We start from the raw sequence: 8,858 nt of genomic DNA on the forward strand, positions 1-8,858 counted from the left end.
AAGACAGAAAGACCATATAAACAAACATTATCACAAACTTTCTTATTTCCTTTTTGTTCTCCAAAAAACCCATTTGTCTTTCCTAAAGAAACTTATTTGCTCTTCCTGTAGGAGCCTTTTCTTCCCCGCTCCCTTTTTCCTTAGATGGATAAGCCACAAGTTCTAACCTTCCCTTGGAGTTACTCATTGAGCCACTTCCAAGGGTATGTGTGATACACCTATAAGTAAACTGTCCTTTCCCTTGCAAATCTGTCTTTTGTCAGTTTGATTTGCAGTCCCATCCTCTTAACATAAAATAGTAGAGGAAAAGTTTTTCTTCCTAACAGAGAACCTCTCCTTGACCATACTCCGGTCAGGCTCCTCTGAAGTCTCTCCTATGACTTTTAGGCTTTCAGTTCATCTCTACATTGTCCACTTTTCGCGAGAATCCTGCTGAGGCAGTGCAGTGAAAACCCCCAGCTGGTGTCTGACCACCCTTGATATCTTTTCACCCTGGCCTGCCTTCAGCAAAAATCCTGTTAGGTCATTTTAGCAATGAATTACCCTGCCCCTTAGTAATTTTCTATCCTCTGACCCCCACCCCTAATCCCACTCTGCACCTTGGCTATAAATTCCCACTTTTCCTTGTTGTGTTCACAGTTGAGCATCATCTCTCTTTCCTACTACAAAGCCCCATTGTAATTGCTCTTCTTCTACAAAGTCTGCCTTATCATCTTTGACAAGTGTCATGAATGATTCTTTCTTTAACGTCGCACCACCACCTCCCAGCCCTTATCTTCTGGGCCAACCCCTCATCGTATATAAGAAAAATCTGAGAAGTTAACAAAGGAGGGATTAAGAGTTTGGATTCCCGCAGATTTACCATTAACCAGCTGTGTGACTTCAGACAGGTTACCTAATCTGTGTTTAAAAAAGGCACATCTAAAACACGGGGCAAATAACAGTATCCATCTCACTGGGCCATTCTGAAAATTAAATGAGTTAATACCCATAAAGCACTCAGAACTGTCCAGCACAGTAAACACTAAATAATAGTTTTTTTCTTTTTAAAGACACTTGTCTGAGGACACTCAGTTTGTTAATGATGAGAACTGAAGGAACACACTTTCCTGTCTCTGTGTTAAATAATACTAGGACCAGGCAGAAATAATTTAGCTGCTTGCTCCAGGAAATATCTGCCCTAAATGATAAGATTGTAAACTAAGCAGTCGACTTAACAATACTAACAGCTTGCTCGTCAAGACTTTCAAGACCCTTCCCTCCAGGTTCCACTAATCCATTAAGTCAGAAATTCTGCCCCACCCAACAGGCTTTCTCCCTTGCAAGACCCAACCTCAGGGCAAGTCTTCTTTCTGCAGTTCTAGACCCATATGTCCCATGGCTTGGTTGTCTCAGGCATTTTGCACTTAATAATACTCTCATGTGCCTGGTAACAACTGGGGTATGTTCTAAGAAAAGCATCATTTGGCAATTTCATCATCATGCGGATATCACAGAGTACACTTACACAAACCTAGATGTTAGAGCCTCCTACACACCTAGGCTCTATTATTATAGCCTCTAGCTCCTAGTCTATAAGCCTATATAGCATGTTACTGTACAAAACAACACAAGATTAAATCAGGCACTATAGAAAATGATGCAATCAAGAGACATGGTAAACACAAGCTATTAGAGGCTGCTGCTGGCAACACAGCACACTGTTTTATAGCAAACTTTTTTTATAAGTAGAAAGAGTACACTCTAATGATTAATAGTAAATACATAAACCAGTAACTGCTGTTTATTATCATTATCAAGTATTATGTACATAGTTGTATGTGCTCTACCTTTTTTTATACGACTGACAGCACAGTAGGTTTATTTATACAGGCATCACCACAAACACATGATAGGAATTTTTCAGCTCCATTGTAATCTTATGGGACCACTGTCTTCCTATATGTGGTCTGTTGTTGACCAGAACGTCATTATGCGGAGCATGACTATGTATTCAAAGCTGAACTCTTGATCCCTCCTCTCAACCTGTCCTCTGTCTCTTCTCCATCTTCGTAAGTGGCTCCTCTGTAGTCACCCCGTTGCTCAAACCAGAAACCTTGATATCTATGCCTCCCTTACTCTCCACCTCCAAAGCCTCAGCAATTTCTACCAGCTCCACCTTCAAGCACAGCGCAAACCTGGCCCCTCCCTTCACCCCACTACTCCTAGCATCCTCTTGCTAACTCATCTCCTTGCCTTCGCTCTCGTCTTCCCAACATTCAGCCAATTTCTGTAACAGCTCAAATCAGACCATATTTCACCTCACCCCCAATTAGAACTTTCCAGTGGACTCCCAATCACATTGGGAATACAATTCAAATTCCACACCACTGGAATTCCTGCCACTTCTCCAATCTTATTTTATGCTGTCCTTGCTTACTATACTTCAGCCATGCTTAGAGCCTCTTTCCCATCTCAGAGCTTCTGCATTGGCTGTGCCCTCTGTCTGATCTTTGCATTGCTGGCCCCTTCTCATCCTTCAGGTCTTCTGCAATCTAAAATAGGTCTCACTTGCTATTCTCATCCAAAGCACCAATCACACTGTTTTTTTGGTCATGGATCAATCACATTTTCTAATTGCATTTACTTATTTTTGATTTATTGCTTGTCTTCTCCACTGTACTTCAAGCTCTAAAAGCTTGTTCACTGTAGTCCAGTGAACACCCAGAACAATGCCTGTGTATATTTGGCCCTTGTGGCAAGGTGGTTTCATCAGTGACTTCTTTTCTTCCTATAATTTTTGGGCCACTTATACTTTGCCTCTGGGCTTACTATGTGCTTTGTTTTGGCCAATGGGATGTTAGCAAACATGACTGCAAGCAGAGGATGGAAAGCACATGTGCACTCGCACCTGCCCTCCTGCACAACTGAGCTTGTTCTTTCTTGGGTCTAGCCACTGCCAGGATAATATACCCTGCTAGTCTGCTGAAGGGATGTGAGAGGAATGTAGAGAAGCCCTGAGTCAGCCTAGCTGAGACCATCCACAGCCAGCTGACCCTCAGATATGCAAGGGAGCCAGCCAAGAGCAGCAGAGCCACTCACCTGATTCACAGCTAACTGCAGACTCCTAAGTAAGCCGCCTAAGACTAGAAAACAAAAAACAAAAAACACTCTACACTCATGATTAACAATAACTAGTTATTATCTTAGCTCCCCGTTTTCATGTAATTTATTACACAGCATTTCTGTGACAATAGATAACTGATAAAGCACTCAATGAATATTTATTGGCTACATGAGTATTGGTGAATTTTAGACATGAGGGCAGGTTAGGAGATATGGGAGATTTCTTTGGCCTTAGGGACCTCGCTTTCAGCACATCCCATGTTGGGTACTATCTGTGGGTTGTTAGCTCTCCTGCTCCTTTTGGCTAAGAAGGAAGCCAAGGGTTAGTGGGAGTGTTCCACAACAGAGGTACCTAGGATGAGGGTGAGGCCTATAGACACTGCCTATTAGTTTTCTGTTGCTGCATAACAAATTACCGCACACTTAGCAGCTTAAAACAACACAAACTTATTACCTTACAGTTTCTATGAGGAGTCTGGGTACAAGTTAGCCGTGGCCTCTGGGCAGGGTCTCACCCATCTGAAATCAAGGTGTTAGCCAGGGCTGTGATCTCACCTGTGATGCAGGGTCCTCTTCCAAGCTCAGATTGTTGGCAAAATTCAGTTCCCCACAGCTGTAGGATGAAAGTCCCTGCTTTCTCACTGGCTGAGAGTGGCCAGGGGTCACTCTCACCTCCTAGGAGCCGCCCTATGTCCTTGCCACACGGCCCCCTCCACTGGCCCTCTCACAACATGGCAGCTCACTGCCTTCTTGAGGCCAACAGGAGAGTGTCTCTCTGATACTTTGCCTTCTTTAAAAAGACTCACCTGATTAGGTCATGCCCACCACAGACCGGCTTCCTTTTGATTAATTCAAAGTCAGCTGAGTAGCAGCCTAATCACAGGAGTGACATCCCATCACATTCACAGATTCTGCCCACACTCAAAGGGAGGAAATAACACAGTGTGGGACATTCTGCTTACCACACTCCCTTGAAGCCTTCTGGGGTCTTACCTCCAACAAGAAAGCAGAAGGGGGAACAGATCTCTCCCTGCCCTCCCCCATTCTCTCCCAGGCTCCCTTTCCCTTTCTAAGCTGCTTTCTGTGAGGTTCTGACAAGGTTTCATCAGGTTTAGAGAAGAGGACAGATGGCACCAGCCCTGGGCCTCCAGTAGGGTAGATATGGTGCTCTCCCCATATCTCCTGCAGGGAGGCAGTTGGAAGGCTAAGGGTGGGAGTATAACAGGGGTCCAGTTGGCCTGAGCCAACCCCCTGGCCGTCCATTGCTTATGCCGTTCTCCAGGAAGCCATTCTTGGAAGCAGCCAGCCTGACCCCAAACTGAAACCAGCCACAGTCTCATGAGAGCAGCCTCTCAAGTCTGCTCTGATCCAATGACAAAAGGGACAGCTTCCTGCTGGTCCCCAGAGAACAAAGGTGGTAGAAGAAACTCACCTCTACAGCACGGAAGGGTGAGAAGAAGGGCATGGCCGGACCCCTTTCCCAAAATATACACACACACACTCACATATCTACACAGATGCATACACACTCACATACATCTCAGTACTTACTGCCCGGGCCTCATTTAGGCTCTTCAAGATAGACTCCTTCTGTATCATGGTTGCTACTGTTCCTCAATCAGACTGGAGGTGGCAGAGAACAGGACCCAGCACTGGGAAGAGCACACTGTCTGCTCGGAGCATGCTAAATGACCGGCCTTCATCCAGGCCAGTCCTCCCTGTGGCCATTTTGGTGCCAGATGCATGTGTGGGGTTCAAAAAAATAATTTTCCTCTCAACTTTCTAAGTTGTCTGGCTGGGCTAATAATCAAATTAATATGAGACAGATTAACAGGAGAAAATGTCCAATATGTATTATGGATGTACATGTGGGGGTGCCATAAGAATATAAGACCTGAGGACGCATTGGGAGTTGACGTTTATATGCCATTCTGGACAAAGGAGAGGAAGGCAGAGGTCCGAGGTTTCAAAGGGAGAGTAGGCACTTCACAAGTAGATGAGAAAGAGCAAACATGTGGTAAACGAATTCTTACTGGGCCACCTAGAAACGACGGGACACAGAGAGGAGACTGCTAGATTCCTCCCTATCTGGGCCACACTTATATTATGATGCTCAGATGGTGCTCCCTTCCTTTAAGCAGGTTTTCCTATCTGAATTCCTGTAGGCAGAAAAGGGAGTTCTTTTGAGTCTCTTAAAAATCACCATCTTAAAATCAATATCCCAAAAGGCATATTTTAGGGTGGCAAAATGGCACGTAAGCCCCTGAGTCTAACCACTTCTTCAAGTTGCACTTCTTTCCTGCGAACTCCTGTGCATATAAATATTAATTAAAAACTGCGTGGCTGTTTTCCCATCTTTTGTTAATTTAATTTGAAGGCCCCAGGTACTTAACCTAAGAAAGTATAAGAAATGTTTTTCCTCAAGCCACTACCTACCCCCTGTCAACCAAAAGAACCTGAATTTCTGAAAATATTAGAAAGATTTTTATTTGAGCCTATTTGAGGACGATAGCCAGAGAACAGAGCTTCAAGAAACTTTGAAATAGTGGCTCCAACATCAGAAAAGTTGGAGCGCTTACATAGGCAGAGGAGTAAACATAAAGTATGTCTGGTGTGTTAGAAGTTTCAATTAGAGTTTAATGATAAGCAGTTTTACTTCAAGTGGAAGGAATGTATAGGGAAGATAAGGTTGGGTCATTGTGCCCCTGACCGTCACGGAGTCTGGGGATAGAGTCTGGAAATAAATTACTTTGAAACTCTTTGAGGTGATTTTTATCAGGACATAGAAAGAACAGGCACTGTTTTGTATAGTTAGTGATCTTTAGTGTTGAAGCTACAAAGGACAGACATGACTATCCCCTTGGTTTGTCTTAGTAAGGTATTTTAGAAAGGCTCATTGTTCCCTCTTGATTACTGATTAACTAAGCACCCCCTCTAGCTTTCTTCACTCCTTAGGCTTAAGAGTCCTTACCAGAACTGGGGAAGACTGCAGCTGTAGGAGAAGGTCCTCCATAAAGCTGTGGCCTCAGGTAGAGAAACACAGTCACTGCCAACTCCCAAGCCAGCAGTAAGGAGGATGAGGGGCAACCCTCTTACCCCTCTGTCTCTTGCTGGTGACCCCCCATCCCCTTTGGTTGAACCCAGAGTGAATCCAGAGGACAAGGGAGGCCTGGTAAAGCAGTCAGTCAGCCTCCTGGCACAGAGCAGGGTAGAAGAAGGTGGCGAGAGAGTATGGAGTGAAGAGAGCAAGTAGCACAGGCACTGAGTGTGGGCCCTCCAGAGTTCCGCAGAACCTGGGCCAGTAACAGAGGGCGGAATGAGTCCTGGCCAAGCTGGCACTGCCCATGAGGCCTCCAGGGCCAAAGACACAAAGAGTGTGAAAGGTTAGCTGGGGCCAGACAGAGGAGAGGCCTCTGGGGAGACACTCCCATCCCCTTCCCAAGTGATTCTGGTCTCTGCATTCTCAGAGGAAAGGGCCAGCAGGGAGGTCTTCTTAGGACTTTGGGTGGGAAGCACCCTTTTGCTGTGTGACCGTGTGTCCAGGCCTGTCTCAGCAGCCAGAGAAAGCAAAGCCCCATGTGGATCATGTTTGCAACCTTCAGCACTTGACGTTCCTGGCACAGAGTAGGGCACAGAGAAAGTCTGGGGAAAGAATGAGACACCAAGGGGGACATGTGGAGTCCATATGGCACTAAAGGGGCCTACTAAAAAGTGGACTTACACAAAGGTAACTAGAGGACTCGACTCTAGACATGGAACTTCTGCTGCTGGTTTTAATGAGCTCCCCTCCACTGCTGCCCTCCGTTTGGATTTGACTCCCCACACGCTGGAGTGGGCAAAGTTGCCAGGAGGCCGTGTGGGTGGTAGGGAGGCACGGATTACAGCAGCCCCTACTTTGGTTCTTTAAGTTTTAGGGGTTTGAGGATCTGCTCTTTGAAAATCAGCCGCCTGGGGGCGACAGATTCGCTGACTCAGCCCAGGCATGGACCTGTAGCCCAGGAGCTGAGTTTTAAAAAGCTCCTAGTTGCGTCTGAGCCTGGCCTCCGCTCCTGGCTTTCTTCCTCGCAGTGCCGAGGCAGGCCACCGCTCTCGGTAGAGGTCAGTGAAGGGGCTGGACTGACTGTGGCTGCATGGAGCCGTGTGGCCACCAGAGGGCACTCCTCGCCAGGCGCTCAAATCAGAGACCGCCCGCTCACCTCTCTAGCCAACGCTCCCTGAGCAGCCCCCGCCTGTTCCCCAACCCAACAGTTCAGCGGCCAGCACCTCCACACCCCTTGCCTTGATCCCCTGGGATCAGAGAAGGGATATTGAAGTAGAGTTACCAGATAAAATACAAGATGCATAATTAAATTTGAATTTCAGATAAACAATGAATACTTTTTGAGCATAAATATGTCCCACACAATAGTTTAGCTAAATCTGGCAACCCATTTTGAAGGCAGATCCTTGCATTCACATTCCAACCTCACCATTCACTGAGTGACAGGAGCAAGTGTCTTCATTTTCTGAGCCTCAGTTTTTGTTTTTTTAAGTATAAAATGACAGTTCTTCATGGGGTAAGGTAAACCGGAACTCAGTTCACCTGTCATTCCTTAGACCTACTGATTCTGATTTTACAGATGTGGGATCTTCTAGCTAAAAACTGAATATGAACAGGAGGCCGTAAGAGGCTGGAGTCCTGGTGAGAAGCCAGACCTGCTGTGCCCCAGGCTTACAGTCTACACTAACGTGACTTTTCCACTGTCTTGATCATAGGAAACTTGCCAAGGAAGATAAAAGTTGCAAATAACTTTATTATTCATTCTAGGAACTTCTTGAAAAATATTTAAATTTAAATATCTCCTAGGAGACATTTAGCAATGCAAGAGACATTTTTTGGTTTTCACAGCTGTGGACTGTGGGCAGGGAGGGCTACTGGCATCTAGTGGGTAGAGGCCAAGGATTGTGTTAAATATCTTACAAAAACAAGGACTTATTGAGCCCAAATGTTAAAAGTGCTGAGGTTAAGAAACTCTGACTTAAATGAACATCAAACTGTTCTACCCTTCAATAGTGTTAAGTCAATTAACCGATTTGTTTGCCACGAGACTACTCTTGGCGGAGCTTGCAGCTGCAGCATTTACCCCGAGATAACTCACGGGTCACAGTCCTAACCCTACCCCCAAAGTTTGCCATGAAATAGCTCACTTTTTTAAAAAAAATTTTTTAGGCAAGGCAACGTTTGGTTGACTTCACAGATTGCAAGGACCTTGTCAGTTTACAATCCCTTATTTTTTAATTTTTTACACCTGCGGCTCCTGGTCTTCTTAGGTGGTCTCCCATCCAAGTACTAACCAGGCCCGACCCTGCTTAGCTTCACGAGATCAGATGGGATCAGGCTTGATCAGCATAGCATGGCTATAGACCTCATTTTTATTATTTTTGCATCTCTCTAGTATATATCAATAGTTTTTGGAAACAAATGACATCATTCTATTTATAGCATTCTGTTTTTAGTAGTGGCATTTCCATTTACAAAATATAGTAATTCTCAAGCGCTGCAAATCGAAAGAAAACCTAGAAAAATGTAGTATTTCTTCCCATGATGTTAACACTGTTCTTGAACGGTCGTTAGTCGAAGATCCATTTGATGAACCCGATTTGTATATACATTTCTGTTACATTAGGGTTAGAGACAAGTTCTGTTTAGAAATAACTCTAAGAATAGTTTTTATATTTTATTTTCACATGGAAAACCAGTCAGATTTGCTTCA

At 44.9% G+C, this 8,858-nt stretch overlaps 1 pseudogene; it reads right to left on the reverse strand.

The window, feature by feature from the left end:
* Window positions 1-8,390: 8,390 nt before the first annotated feature.
* On the reverse strand, window positions 8,391-8,510 carry LOC112478087 (annotated as a pseudogene).
* Window positions 8,511-8,858: the final 348 nt, after the last annotated feature.

This window comes from Pteropus alecto, unplaced genomic scaffold (genome assembly GCF_000325575.1).
Source record: "Pteropus alecto unplaced genomic scaffold, ASM32557v1 scaffold131, whole genome shotgun sequence".
Classification (NCBI taxonomy): Eukaryota; Metazoa; Chordata; class Mammalia; order Chiroptera; family Pteropodidae; genus Pteropus; species Pteropus alecto.